We start from the raw sequence: 15,989 nt of genomic DNA, 5'->3' as shown, positions 1-15,989 counted from the left end.
GAGCATCTCCTCCAAAATCCTCTGTGTGGTAAACTGTGATGCAAAGTACATATATGTTCTGAGGCGTAATCAGCCTGCTCTACCTTTATCAGAAGGCTGGTCCCATCTAAGGGAGTTTGTCACTCCTTGCCATCCTTGGTCCCCTCCCATCAGGAAACTAGCGTCCTCAGTTACAGGATCTGGGTAGTCAGTTGTGAGATAGCCTCACTGTAGAGTTGGCCTATCTGATGTGTCTCTAAATAATTCTGTTCCTCCAGATATCATAAAAGCCTCAGTCATTGGGAACTTTGCTCTGTGACTACATGTTTTGGGGCAATAGGGTATATAACACATTTTGAGTCTTCATATGCCAAAATCAATTTTAATATTCCTACAAAAACTAACTATTGCAGCAGAAGGTTATTAAATGCTGCCAGCCACCCCAATGCACTGGAGGTCTGAAGACAAGTCCTGCAAAACTAAAAGGAGACTCAATCCCTTTTTCAGGCAATTACTATTGTGACAGTAATTATGAGTATGACACACTGTAGGGAAACTGAAATAGAAACTGCATTTTTCCATCTTAATTACCTTAAGAAAAATGTTTCATCTGATAAAACAAAAGATGAAACATGATGCTGTGCCAATATGTTCATAGAGAAAACCCTGTTTGTTCCAGAACCACATCAAAGACCAAATGAGGAAACCTAACACCAGCATCAAGAGACTGAAAATCCCAATAGAGAATGCTGAAAAAGAAAATCCCAAAACAGAAGATTTTAAAAGAAAGTTATAATGCCCTACTAGTCACTATAAAAAGACATTCCATGTTTGTAACTATCTTTGAAGCATGGGACTCTTAATTGGACTCCTTAGCATATCTAACTACATTTAAAGCATTAAACTAGACCCATCTGGTTTCTTTGTGGCCTGCAACAGACCCCAATGGCTATATTCCTTTGAATGGTAGAACTTCACAGATAAGAAAAGGAGAGTAAAGAAATCAGGAGATCTATGCTGTATTTCCAGTTCTGCCGTGGGTTTCCTATGTATGCGATCTTGGCGAAGAATCTGCCTACACTGCAATTAAAAACCCACAGCTGATCCATGTTAGCTGACTCAGGCTAAGGGGCTTTTAATTCTGGCATAAATGTTTGGGCTCAGGCTGGAGCTCGGGCTCTAGGACCCCCATGCGGGGAGGGTCCCAAAATGTCTACACCACAATGAAATAGCCCCTTAGCACAAGCCCGAGTCAGCTGACATGGACCAGCTGCAGGTGTTTAATTGCCATGTAGATATACCCTAAGGAAGGGGTAGTCAATAGAAGGACCGCAGGCCAAATCTGAACCACCAGACACTTTTGAACAGATCCCAAAATCTTTTTATTTACTTATTATTATCATAATTGTTGTTATTTTTTGTATTATTTCCTCTTATTATTTTGTATTATTTCCTGGACTTTGATTATACCTTGACCAAGAAATTTGAACCTTGACAAAAAATAATTGACTACCCCTGCCCTAAGGCCTTGATTCAGCAAAGAACTTAAACATGTGCTTAAGTCCATCCCTATTCAGCAAAACATGTAAGTAGGGTCAGCCTTATCGGTAGGTGACCACCCAGAGCGCCATGGTCAAGAGGCCTGGGGAGCAAGGCTGTGGAATGGAGCTCGGCTGTGGAATGGAAGATGGAGGCAGCAGGCCCTCGGGGGTTAGAAGGGCAGGGGTGCCAAAATACAAGTTCGACCAGCGCGCCATTTTCCCTATAGCTAGCCCTGCATGTAAGCATGTGCTTCAGTCCCATTGCCTTTAATGACTTAACTGGGACTTAAATTCAGATTTAAAGTTAAAGCCTGTTTAAGTGCTTTGCTGAATCAGGGCCTTAATGTCTCTGTGGCTTAGTTTCATAATTCAGATTTAGCAGTGTTAAATCGAATTAACCCTGCACCCGTCCACACAACGAAGCCATTTATTTTGAAATAAAGGGCTCTTAAAATCAATTTCTGTACTCCAGCCCAACGAGCGGAGTAGCGCCAAAATCGATATTGTCATTTCGAATTAGGGTTAGTGTGGCCGCAATTCGATGGTATTGGCCTCCGGGAGCTATCCCACAGTGCAACATTGTGACCGCTCTGGACAGCAATCTGAGCGGGCCGATAATCGAAAAAGAGCACCAGCATGGACCATACGGGAGGTACTGGATCTGATTGCTATACGGAGAGAGGATTCAATGCTAGCAGAACTTCGTTCGAAAAGACAAAATGCCAAAACTTCTGAAAAAATCTCCAAGGGCATGATGGAGAGAGACCACAATAGGGACTCAGATCAGTGCCACGTGAAAGTCAAGGAGCTCAGACAAGCCTATCAAAAAACAAAGGAGGCAAACGGTCGCTCTGGGTCAGAGCCGTGGACATGCCACTTCTACGCCGAGCTGCATGCAGTTCTAGGGGGGTCACCACCACTACCCCACCTCTGACCGTGGATTCCGAAGCGGGGGTAATCTCATCAGCTACACCTGAGGATTCTGCGGACGGGGAAGAGGAGGAGGAAGAGGAGGAGGACAAGCTTGCGGAGAGCACACAGCACTCCGTTCTCCCCAACAGCCAGGATCTTTTTCTCAGCCTGACTGAAGTACCCTCCCAACCCTCCCAAGCCAGTATCCAAGACCATGACCCAATGGAAGGGACATCAGGTGAGTTTACCTTTTAAAATATAAAACTTGTTTTAAAAGCAAGCATTTTTTAATGATTACTTTGCCCTGAGGACTTGGGATGCATTCGCGGCTAGAACAGTTACTGGAAAAGTCTGTTAACGTGTCTGGGGATGGAGCAGAAATCCTCCAGGGACATCTCCATGAAGCTCTCCTGGAGGTACTCCAAAAGCCTTGCCACAAAGTTTCTGGGCAGTGCAGCCTTATTCCGTCCTCCATGGTAGGACACTTGACCACGCCATGCTAGTAGCAAGTAATCTGGTATAATTGCATGACAAAGCCTGGCAGCGTATGGTCCCGGTGTTTGCTGGCATTCAAGCAACATCCATTCTTTATCTCGCTATGTAATCCTCAGGAGAGTGATATCGCTCATGGTAACCTGGTTGAAATACGGGAATTTAATTAAGGGGACAGAGGTGGCCGTTCCTACTGGGCTGTTTGCCTGTGGCTGAAAAGAAATCCTTCCCTGCAGTTAGCCAAGCGCGGGGGGGAGGGGAAATTGGCCCTGAGCTTTTCGCATTTGGCTAGCAGCAGGGCCGGCTCTGGCTTTTTTGCCGCCCCAGGCAAAAAAGCCTCCCACTGCTGCCCACCCCCCGGCAGGGAGCGCGGCAGGGGAGGGCGGCGAGCCCGGCCGCGGCCCTGCTCTCCCCGGCTGGCCGGAGCGCCGGGGGAGGGCGGCGAGCCCGCTGCGGCTCCACTCTGCCCGGGTGAGCGCCACCCCCCTCCAGGTGCCACCCCAAGCACATGCTTGGTAGGCTGGTGCCTGGAGCCGGCCCTGGCTAGCAGGGATCTTCCCTGATACCAGCCACACGGTGGGGGGAGGGGTACAACAATCATCCCAGATAATTCATTGCTGGAGGGGGTGCGGGGGTTAGTTTGGTTTCTGCAGGGATCTTCCCTGATACCAGCCACGCGGCGGGAGGAGAGATAAAGCGATCATCCCAGAGAATTGGAGGGGGGGCGGTTAGTTTGTTTTCTGCTGCTGAAGGTTAACAGGAAAACCGCAGCAGTCAACGTGCTTTGTTTGGTATGTGGGAAAGGAGGGCGCAGAAGCCAAAAGACAATGGCTTACCATGGCCACATGCAAGCTGAATTCTGTTGCCACAGGTACTCGATATTAAGATGGAAAATGCGACCTTGTACTGAAATCTCATGTGCTATGTAATGTGAATAGTGTTGTTCACCATGAAAGAGTATAAGCATTGTTCTGTAAAATGTATCATTTTAAAAACTTCTCTCCTTTTTTTCATCCCTCCAGCAGCTGCAAATTTTTCAAGCCTCCCTCCTCTGCCCCGAAGGCTATCTCAGATAAGGCGGTGGAGAAAGAGGATGCGAAGCGAGATGTTCTCGGAAAAAATGGAATGCACCCGCAATGAAAGAGCTCATTTGAATGAGTGGAAGGACACGGTATCTAAATACAGGAAAGATGCCAGTGAACGTGAGGTCATGAGGGACGCTTGAGATGAGAGGTGGCAGGCTGCAATGCTGGGGCTGCTGCGTGATCAAACGGACATGCTCCGACGTCTGGCGGAGCTTCAGGAACAGCAGCAGGATAACAGACTGCCGCTGCAGCCGCTGTATAACCTCCTCCCCCCTCACCATGTTCCATATCCTCCTCACCCAGATGTGTAAGAATGCGGGGGGGCGGGCGGGAGGAGGCTCCGTGCACCCTCCCACTCCACCCCAGTGGACAGCCCAACCAAAAGGCTGTCATTATATTGAATTTTTTCAGTGGCCTTTTACTTCCCTCCTATCCTTCTCCCAAACCTCACCCAGGTTACCTTGTCGGTTCTCTCCCTATGTTTATAATCAATTAATAAAGAATACAGGATTTTTAAATGATAGTGACTTTATTTCCTTTAAAAGCAAGCTGTGATTTAAGAGGGGAGGGTGGTTTGCTTACAGGGAATGAGTCAATCAAGGGGGCGGGTTTTCAACAAACAGAACTTTCACACCGTAACCTGGCCAGTTATGAAACTGGTTTTCAAAGCTTCTCTGATGCGCAGCACTTCCTGGTGTGATCTTCTAATTGCCCTGGTGTCTGGCTGTGCATAATCAGCAGCCAGGCGATTTGCCTCAGCCTCCCACCCCGCCATAAAGGTCTCCCCCTTACTCTCACAGAGATTGTGGAGCACACAGCAAGCAGCAATAACAATGGGGATATTGGTTTGGCTGAGGTCTGACCGAGTCAGTAACGAGCGCCAGCGACCTTTTAAACAGCCAAATGCACATTCTACCACCATTCTGCACTTGCTCAGCCTGTAGTTGAACAGCTCCTGACTCCTGTCCAGGCTGCCTGTGTATGGCTTCATGAGCCATGGCATTAAGGGGTAGGCTGGGTCCCCAAGAATAACTATGGGCATTTCAACATCCCCAACGGTTATTTTCTGGTCCGGAAAGTAAGTCCCTTGCTGCAGCCATTTAAACAGATTAGTGTTCCTGAAGACGCAAGCGTCATGAACCCTTCCCGGCCAGCCCACGTTGATGTTGGTGAAACGTCCCTTGTGATCCACAAGTGCTTGCAGCACCATTGAAAAGTACCCCTTGCGGTTTATGTACTGGGTACCCTGGTGCTCCGGTGCCAAGATAGGGGTATGGGTTCCATCTATTGCCCCATCACAGTTAGGGAATCCCATTGCAGCAAAGCCATCCACTATGACCTGCACATTTCCCAGAGTCACTACCTTTCGTAGCAGCAGCTCAGTGATTGCTCTGGCTACTTGCATCACAGCAGCCCCCACAGTAGATTTGCCCACTCCAAATTGATTCCCGACTGACCGGTAGCTGTCTGGCGTTGCAAGCTTCCACAGGGCTATCGCCACTCGCTTCTCAACTGTGAGGGCTGCTCTCATCTTGGTATTCTGGTGCTTCAGGGCAGGGGAAAGCAAGTCACAAATTTCCAAGAAAGTGCCCTTACGCATGCGAAAGTTTCGCAGCCATTGGTAATCGTCCCACACCTGCAACACTATGCAGTCCCACCCCCCAGTCTGTGCTTGTTTCCCAGAATCGGCGTTCCACGGCTATAACCTGCCCCATTAACAACATGATCTCCAAAGCACTGGGTCCCGCGGTTTGATAGAATTCCATGTCCATGTCCTCATCACTCTCGCCACCGCGCTGCCATAGCCTACTCCTCGCCGCCTGGTTTTGCAGGTTCTGGTTCAGCATAAACTGCACGATAACACTCAAGGTGTTTACAATGTTCATGACTGCTGTCTTGAGCTGAGAGGGCTCCATGCTTGCCGTGGTATGGCGTCTGCACTGTTCACCCAGGAAAAAGGCGCGAAATGGTTGTCTGCCGTTGCTTCCCTGGAGAGGGGGGAGGATGTACCCAGAACCACCCGCGACAATGTTTTTGGCCCCATCAGGCATTAGGATCTCAACCCAGAATTCCAATGGGCAGAGGAGACTGCGGGAACTATGGGATAACTATGGAATAGCTACCCACAATGCAATGCTCCGGAAATCGATGCTAGCCCCGGTACATGGACGCACACCGCCGAATTAATGTGCTTAGTGTGGCCGCGTGCATTCGACTTTATACAATCTGTTTCCAAAATTCAAATTATATAAATTCTGATTAATCCTGTAGTGTAGACATACCCTTTGTTGTTGGTAAATATTGATTCAACAAAATCAAAACTTTTCATAGGAATGTGCTGAGTTTATCAGACTTCATGTGGAAAATTACTGAACTGCAATGAAAGGCTATATTAATAATATATTATAAAAGACAAATCTAAATGAAATATTTTGACCTTATCAAAATGAAACATTTCAATAAGATCAAAATGAAATGTTTTCAGAATATTTAATTTTGCAAAAAATTCAGAGATTTCAACTTTGGCCCATTCCTGGTGAAACCAAATTTTGAAATCGTGGCATTTCCTGTGGGACAAACATTTTAAATTTTGATCATCTGTAGTCATCAGCAACATAAGTGAAGTGCATTTAAAGTACATCAACCAGGTGACAATTCTAACTTGTGCATCCCTGCCTTTCCAGAATTGTTTAGTGTGCGTTGTACATGTACTGACACTTCATTATTTGCTGATATCAAGTGTTTTCTCTTCTCTGACTGGTTTCTCTTTTGTATTTGTACATACTTACCTCTTCCCTTCCTAATGCATTCTGGAAAAATACACTACAGATAATTCATGAAGCTATATATCATTTTCATTTAATAATAAGAGATAGTTATATTGCTCAAGATTTCTATGTAATATATATGAAAATCAGCCTTGTGTTTGGCACAGCACAAATCTTTTCAAACTGGGCCTTGTTTCACAAATAAGTAGCTGCTCAAGAAATACTTATCCTATTTTTTATTTTCTTCTAAATATTCCACATAATAGCACCATGAAGCCACTTCTAAAAGAAATAAATGTTAAGTGCAAAGAGCCAAATACAATAAAGCTGTGAGCAAACGGTTCATACAGCACATTTATATGTGTACCAAACTACAAGATATATATTTCTAAGATAAACAAATGTTGTTGTGAATAACTGTTGGTATTATAATCCATCTGCTCTCAAAAGTAAGAAGGTATTACTGTGCATCAGAAATATTTTAAATACATTGCTTCAGAAGGATTCAGGAAATAACAGGTTTCAGTGACTATGTCATCAGAAAAAAAATTCAGTGTAGAAATGATTGCAGAGAAGTCAAATCAGATATTTCTGAACCCATAGTGACTGTAAGTACAGTATATTATATAGTACCATATATACTTCAGTGTTATGAGAACAATAGGTATAACCGTCTGAACTCTGCATAAGAGCCCTCAAAATATATAGTTTTCAGATGGACATTGCTGTGTACAAAGGAAAACTGTAGACTACAGATTTCTGAGTGATTGAAAAAAAACCTGTGTTCTATTTCTGCTAGGGCAAAATTCTTCTTGCTAGAGATTCTTGCCCTTAACTGCTATTTTGATGTCGCTCCCTAAAAGCAACAAAGGCTGCACAGCTTTTACTAAATTCTTTTATACCACAAACATTTATTCCCAATGTGTGACTGGCACAGGGAGAGGTCTGAAAATTCATATTACAGAAACACATGGTTTGGAGTCAGCTGATAACAGCCACTACAGGGGCTACACTTTAAGAATGTTTTATTAAGGATACCTAGATAACAGGGTGATTGGTGGCCTAGAAATATGTATATAGATAAAGAGTTCAAAGTGCATGTTTCTGGTTTCCAGAAACAGGCTCCCTAGTTATTTCTATAACTGAATTATATACATCATTTTCCTACCTTGCACCAAATGGTGCACAATTGTTCCTGCTATAATTCAAAATATTCAGCATTGTGAAGTAATCTTTTGAAAACTGCCATTTATTATCAATAGAGTAAGTCATATATCACATGCTAGACATTCTAAATTATGTCTGCTTTCTTCAGGAGGTTATATTCCAAAACAAAACAATACAGATTGCAAAATTTGTGACATACATGTCTTTGATGTAAAAGTAGGGCTTCTGATTTTAGTTTAACTGATAAACACTGATAAAACACCCTGATTTACAAAAAGGGGGAAAAAATTGGGTGTACCCAATAAACTCTGGAAAAACACGAGAAATGGTTACTTGTATCTAAGAGTCTGTCTACATAGAATAGTAATGTGGACTACAGGGGTGTAACTTCTAAAGTGCACTAACATGTTGCACATTTAATTGGTCTGTGTAGACCCTGCTGGTGCATACTAAAGCTTCCCTAGTGCACTTTAACATAGTGCTGTTTGAAACAGTACTATATTAAGGTGAACAAGAGAACATTACAAAGAGATTATTCATTACAAATATATATATGTGTATATATACACACACACACACACATATTACACACAAAGACAGAACCGAGAAAAATCCTGATTTTTTTGGACATTGCATAGAACTCAAAAAATGCTTTAAAAAAATTGAAATTTATAAACCCTGAAAAACAGAAGCCCTGTGTAGAAAGGTATGTCACATAACTGCTTTTCAACTGTGGGTGCCAAGCTGTGCTATATCAGCTGCTAGTTTTTGATATGTCACATTTCAAAAGCAAGAGTGTGATATGTCTATTACTTCAAAACACACACTTGTCAAATTTAAAAAAATGCTTCGCTGCCTTTCATATGTTATATTCTGTTTTGTTCTCTCACTCCTGTGGCCAGATTCACTCCTGCAGTAAATCCACTGACAATGTTTTTACACCCTGACTAAATTTGTCTCATGGTGCATATAAACTGTTAAAAACAACTGTGCCCATTTTGTATGCAGTGTTGTTGTAGCTGTGTTTCCCCAGACCTGAATAAGAGCTCTGTATAAGCTTTGAAGCTTGTCTCGTTCACCAACAGAAATTGGTCCAATAAAATATTTTACCTCACCCATCTTGTCTTGTACCCATTTTGTTCATTTTTGAAGTTTGATATTTCAAAATATGATGCTAAATTATTATATAGCAATATAAATCTAAATGATATAAATTAATATTGAGGGTTTAATTCATGCTGCATCGTGTTTCTTATATTATGCAATCTCAGAGTGCTGGTACAAGGCAGGTAAGTGCAGTTTTTATATAAGCAGTCTGAGATATATGAGAAGGGTTATACCATATGTGCTATATGGTTGCTTTTATATACTTCTTTAGAATCAAATGATGCCAAGTATCAACAAAATCGAAATCATATTCTTGGGAGTGGTCATTTGTATTAGGACCTTTACATTTGTAAATATGCATGTACTGTAGTTCTTCTCATCTTATAAGAATGGCCTAACTGTGGGCTTTTGTTAAGACTCTGACCATGCCCAGTGTGAGCTAGATGTTTCAAGAAGCCTAAGCTGAGCTGGAATGAACCGAATGGACTTAACAAAAGTGTGCTGCGTCCTTTCTCTTGATCAATCTTTATTATTATTTTATTATTTTATTTATTTTATTATTAAACATTAGAACAGTAAAAATGTCAAATCTTTCTCAGGACAATAAACAATAAATGTTAAAAGCTATCTAATGTAAAAGCTGCCACAGCAACTAGTGTTGCTGTACTTTTTTTTAAACTAACACATTTATTGCAGTCTGGTGTCCGTAGGTACTCAACTGAAAGGAAATATTCTGTTTGCTGCATTACTCTACTTTTGAATGCAAACTAGTCCCTGCATTCTAGAGAGGCAGCTGTGAGAAACCTGCCATTTTTTGTTTCAGCTCAAATGCAGAATGTTACAGTGAGCCACTATAGTCTTTCTCTCATGGAACTTTATATTTGTTTAATTTTCCTTCCCTGGAAATAAAAGTGTCTTGACCAACAAATACATTATTTGCTTTCATGTATTCAGGGGGAAAAAACAGTATTTAAGCTCATTTTGGGACTCCTGACTAACTTTCCCTTTCTCTTCCCTTTGCTAGCTCAGTACATTTGTACTTCAGCAGCAGGAGGCAGTACCAGCAAGACCTGCCTGAAGCAAATAAATTGTTGAAGGTTCAAAAAGTAGCAGCAGCCTGAACAAAATTACAGTAAAGAGGAGAAACACTGTGTGTCCCATCCCCCACCCCTCCAGACCAACCCTATAATGGAAAACCGGGAATGGGAGGATCTCTTTCGCTGAGGAACAACTGTACTGAAGAAGATGGGGCAGCAGCACTTGGACTGAGGAACAGAGGGTCTAGCAGATAATGCAGCTACATGTCACTGAGCTCTCCATGAAGAGATTGTAGCAGCTGTTGGATTGCCGTAGCATTCTTCCCCTGAGCTCTTAGATCTGAATCCAGGGTGACTGCTATTTCTTTCCCCAGACCTCTTTTTCTCATCCAACAGAGGGCAAATTCTCCATTCTGAAAGGGGAACAAGGTAAGAGATGGAACTGCTTCCCTACCAGTGGCAGGTCAAAGGCCCTCCTGAAGTAGAGTAGCGGATATTCTGGCAATCACTGAAATCTCTTCAGGGAAGTAAGAAGGAGATTAGCAATGAGGCATAGCTGCTCCTACCCCCCTCTTACCCCTTCTTAGCTAGGATGACAATATTTCCCAAAGTGAAAATGGGACACCACATGGGGCTGGCCTGAGGGTGCCTGCCGCCCCCCCCCCCCCCCCCATGCAAGGCAAGGCTGGGCCAAGCCACCTGCCGTCACTGCTATCTCTCCCTCACCCCCCGAATGTTCCTCTGTGCCCTCCTAGAAGGACACGCCACACTTTTTTGGCAAAACTGGGCCTTTGTCCTGTTTGCTTTTGACCAAATGGAATAAAGGCCTAGTTTTTCCAAAAAAGTCAGGATGTCCGGGACAGGGTTTAAAAAGCGGACTGTCCCAGACAAAACAGGACGTGTGGTCACCGTACCCTTATCTTTCCATTTAGTTGGAGGGGGGGATACTTTACTCTCTACTCTTCAGGTTTTCAGACTTTTCGCTTATCTACCATGACCCTCACCTTTCTGAAAACGGCAACAATTTTAATAATGGAGTTTCCTTCAAAACCTCAGTTTGAGAGTGTTTGTGATTAGAGGGGGGGAAAATCCCTAAACTGTTCATAAGCCTTTCCTTAAAGTTTTATTATCAAGAATTTTTTCCCATGCAAAACAGACTGCTTTGACTTCAGAGAGAAACCCAGAAAAGCCCCCACCTTGTCCTTAAATTCTACTCACTGAATGAAGAACCTCGAGCCAGGTATCACTTCAACCAACCCAATCTCCATTCAGGTAAAAGGTTATAACCGCCATAACGAGGACCATTGAGAGCTGTGGGAGAACTATGAAGTCAGTCTCCTGTGAGTACAGTATTTTAAGACACCTTGCCAATCTAAATCCTCATCCCCACCCCCAAAGATGGACTCTGACGAATTAAGTATCCTCTGCTTTAGAGTATTTGAATAATTAAAAAGAGCCTAAATAGGTTTTTAGCTTGCCTGCTTGTCATTATGTAAATAAGTAGAGAGAGGGAGCCTATGGGGGTCAGCTATACCTCTTTGATTCTCTATCCAGCTCTCTGCCACAGCAGAGATTAGAGCATCCTCTCCAGCCACTCCTTCTCCCTGCCCTGACACATCCCTCCCCATCCCTAACACACACCCTGAGCCAAGAGCAGAATAGGAGACGAGCTAGTTAAGCTAGCTCTTCATCCACAACAGATGCTGGGGAATTCCCTGCTGGGGCACTGGCCATTTGCACAGCCCATGAGCTGCAAAAGGAAGAGGACAGGACAGAAAATCTACTCCATAATGTTTTCTTATGAAGTTTTCTCAAGTGCTGCGTACCATGTATATTTAAAATGCAGTCTATTCAGCTTGAGAAAATTATTCATTATTAAACAAGTATTCCCTTGCTTAAATCTCTTATCTTTCTGTTCAGCGTTTACAAAGGACAAAGTGAATTAAACTCTCAGACAACTGTCAGTGAGAGAAAGGAAATGTAAACACTGAATTGTGTACAAATTTCTCTTATGCATTTAACAATCAATATATATTCTATTTCATCATGCACTTTATTGCTTTTACCTCAGTAAATCTTGACATTTTAAATTAAAACCTTTGAGCTATACACAACTCCTACTTGTGCAACGAGAATCTAAGAACAGTGATACCTTTTACCCCAGCTCTGTACTCATAGGTAAGGGCCTGATCATTCTCCTTGATTCATGCATGAGGGAGTCCACATAAAATTAGGAGTGAGCTACCACTGAGGCACAATCTGTTCCTGAGATCCTACAGAAGGTCTCAATGGGGTCCATAAGCTGTATGTGGATTGAGTAAGGGGCAAAGAATGATTGCAAAGGATAATGCACATGTCTATACAGGGGAACAAGACAAAAAACAACCTTAAAGGGGTGGTTCAAGAAACAGCCATCTTTGGAGGCTTCCTTGGCCACATGGCTCCAGTGGAGTCAATGCAAAGATATAGAGTCTCTGAACAAATGTCCTTGTGCCTCCAACAGACCCACTAAGAATTCAGGAATTTCTAAAATTTGGGTTTGAGAAGCCCCTTCATTTTTTGAGAAGATGCAAATCCCACCCCTTTAATGAAAGAATTGTCAAGGAAATCACACAGGGTGTTTTCTTTTCCCACTGTCCCTTTCTTGTATGAGGTTTCCATGTATGTGAGTTATATCCTCCTAAGTTAAAGTGTTATCCTGAAATGCTATCCAAACATGTCAGAGGCTAAATAGGTCCCACTGACTTGAGCACTAGATTAGCTTCCATTGAAACTTTGCCAAGGTACCTCACTGCCAACTTGTATCACTTCTACCATATTATGGCTGAGCCTTTTTTGGTATATCACTCCAAGTCAGGTTGGTAAATAAAAGTTCATTACAGATCTGACTTTAACTTTTGGCTTAATGAGGCACAAAGTTGGTGTTTTAATCTACTTTACCACTTATCCCTCTGGGGGTTCATAACTCAGCCATGAATGTTTGTTTTGAGCAGAAACTTGTTATGCAGGTTCTCAGCCTGGGAGCAATTTCAGGGTGGAAGGAGAAAACATTCAGGCAGTAATAGTGCACATTGGCTGGAACACCTGGGAACAGCAGGAGTGGTAGAAGGATGGGAGGCGGGATGGCCTGGGGAGCAAAAATGGGAGGGGGAAAGTTACAAGGCATGTATCTAATATCACCTTGGATAATTTGCTCATATGTTTTGTCTACTATTGTTTGTCTGCCTTGACCTTTTTTAGACTTTAGGGTGGTGCCTGGTCTTCCTACAGCTTTATACAGGACCTAGCCCAATGTGCCATTACTGGAGACTATTGGTGTTAGTATAGCGATGTAATTATGATAAAATCTATTTGGTTGTTTTTCATTTATAAAATTGGACATTTTGTGTTTGTTAGCACACATTTGTACATTTTTAATTATTATAACCAGAGGGTTTTTTTTAACATAGCTTAATTTTTTAAAGGATTTTATTCTATTTTAGGTACTTATATGGTACTCATTATCATAGTATGAGTGTCTCAAAATCTCTAATGTTTTCATTCTCACAACACCCATGTGTGGTAGAGAACTGCTATTATCCCAATTTAACAGCTGGGAACTGAGGCATAGACAGGCTAAGGCTTGCCTGATGTCACACAGAAAGTCTCTAGGAGACAGAGACATCAACCCAAGTCTCCTGAGGCCTAGGCTAAGGCCTTGGCTACTGGACCATTCTAATGTGGACTAGAAACTCTAACAATTAAAACAGGGATTGGAAACCTTTGGCACACAGACGGTCAGGGAAATCCGCTGGTGGGCCGGGACGGTTTGTTTACCTGCAGGGTCCACAGGTTCGGCTGATCGCAGCTCCCAGCACATCCCTCGGCCCATGCTGCTTCCCGCAGCTCCCATTCACCTGGAATGGCGAACCACAGCCAGTGGGCGCTGCGATCAGCCGAACGTGTGGACGCTGCAGGTAAACAAACTGGCCCGGCCTGGCAGCAGATTTCCCTGATGGGCTGTGTGCCAAAGGTTGGCGATCCCTGAATTAAAGCGTAAAATGAAAGAGTTACCTCCTCTTGGAAAGTGAGCTATTGTGTGTGGGTGGGTGGGTGGGTGTGTATATATATATATATATAAAATGTGTATATATATATAAAATGTTTCCCTGCAGAGTCCCTAGATTTTACTTTTTAGGGTCCCAGCTTTACATTAAGAATATTAATGGATGGACAAATAAGAAAAAAGGTTCTAAGGAACGGTTTTCTGTTATCTTAAATTCTCATTCTATTCTGATGAAGACTAAACAAGTCTTAGGAAACAAGCTTCTTATTTTGCTTACATAGCAATTTCTTTCTCCAAGTATCTTTCATTGGGTCTTAGTTAATTATTTTAATTACAGCCTGCCTAGATTTTGAAACTTTAAGTGAAAATCTCAGAAAATGAAAACAACATTTAGAAAACTGTATAAATATACATATACTCTGCTTCTGGTCAAAAGCATACATGCAATCCCCACACACAGTTTAGGTATGTAAATCTGGATATTATGGATTGTGTGGGTGGAGGCACAGATTCTTAGCTGCAGCCAGTGTTTGCTAGACAGAGGTGCAGAGGAAAGCTGAAAAACAGACATTAGTGGCTTCCCTACTATGGAACCGTTTTTAGCAGCTGGTTATGGCAGCAAGAAGCCAGTTTACTTTCCAGTGCTTTCTAGGTACTTTGACCCAGCCCCCTTTCTTCTAACCCCAAAACCAGGAGACAGCACAGCTTCACTGGCTCAATGCCCCCCTGGAACTTGCTCACAATGGAGGAGTTCTCGGTTGGCCTGTTATGCCAGCTTTGTGACTGATTGGAGCTGCTTCAGCAATGCAAAGCAGCTTATACAGGGGCCAAGGATTTGGGCCATAATGTCTAGCTATAGTATGCAAGTACACTGTAAAGCACATTCTTTAGCAAATACAAAATAATCAAAGTTGCATGTGCACAAATGCATACAGGTTGAGTCCCTCTTGAAAATTTGGCCCTTCATGCCAATCCCACAGGAAGATATGACCACTAAAAGGCTGCCCCACAGAGAATGAAATGATCAATTATCAGTTCACCAACATAGCCTTCATCTTCAACAACCAAGTGAAAAAGGCAATGCTCACATGCTAACAGCAGCTATCTGTCATCATGCAGTTCCAATAACAAGACAGCAAGAGGATGCAAAAGTGTGATCTGAGTTAAGCATGCCAAGGTTATCAGTGGTGTCATTATACAATATGAGTGATGCTGTATCACACAGGATGCCTGGCACAGCCATACATGGCTCCATACGTGGTGCAGGAAAATGGCTACATAGCAGTGTCAAATGAACACAGCAATCATAGTCAGCCATTTGCATAAGACTTTGCTAGAGACCAGTTTACAAGTAAACACTGGACATGCAATCCCTTTTGCTGTAACTCCATACAACGCTATCATAATAGCAAGTAGTAGCAAAGTACTTCACAGCTAGCGATACCAACAAGTCACGTCTTCATGGGAATCAAACTGTATCATCCACACCCTGAAACTAATGAGGGCCTTTTGACCCGATAAATTACACAAGAGTGGCTGTTGCTAGAGGCAGTCATGCAGACCAAAATCAAAATAAGTGGCCGTGCACCTATGTCTTGAGTTGCTGAGTCACTAACAGGGAAAGTAATGAGTGGTTCAACAGGTATCTCTGTATTATGTGTACTGTATCAACCACGTCAAACTACATGATCCATTGTCAGCCACAAAGAAAATTCTTCAAATATGCAGCATCTCATTGAACACCCAACAGGCTGCAAATGTCATAGGAAAACACCATAAAATATCTGGCACTGAGAGCCTGCCAAATGATAACCCATCAGTGCGAGACTCATGTAGGTCCACACCCATAAAAACAC

General features: G+C 42.9%; 1 long non-coding RNA gene across 1 annotated transcript in view; it reads left to right on the top strand.

Moving 5' to 3' along the window:
• Nucleotides 1–11,365, top strand: part of LOC135983944 (uncharacterized) — a 172,154-nt gene extending 160,789 nt beyond the window's left edge. Inside the window, exons 3-4 of the long non-coding RNA XR_010601809.1 lie at nt 10,076–10,517; nt 11,245–11,365. This is a non-coding gene — a long non-coding RNA (uncharacterized LOC135983944). The remainder of the gene's footprint in view (nt 1–10,075; nt 10,518–11,244) is intronic.
• The last annotated feature ends 4,624 nt before the right edge of the window (nt 11,366–15,989 follow it).

Source organism: Chrysemys picta, chromosome 5 (genome assembly GCF_011386835.1).
Source record: "Chrysemys picta bellii isolate R12L10 chromosome 5, ASM1138683v2, whole genome shotgun sequence".
Lineage (NCBI taxonomy): Eukaryota > Metazoa > Chordata > Testudines > Emydidae > Chrysemys > Chrysemys picta.
Note: the sequence above shows the minus strand (reverse complement) of the source record. Positions and strands in the feature narration are given on the sequence as shown.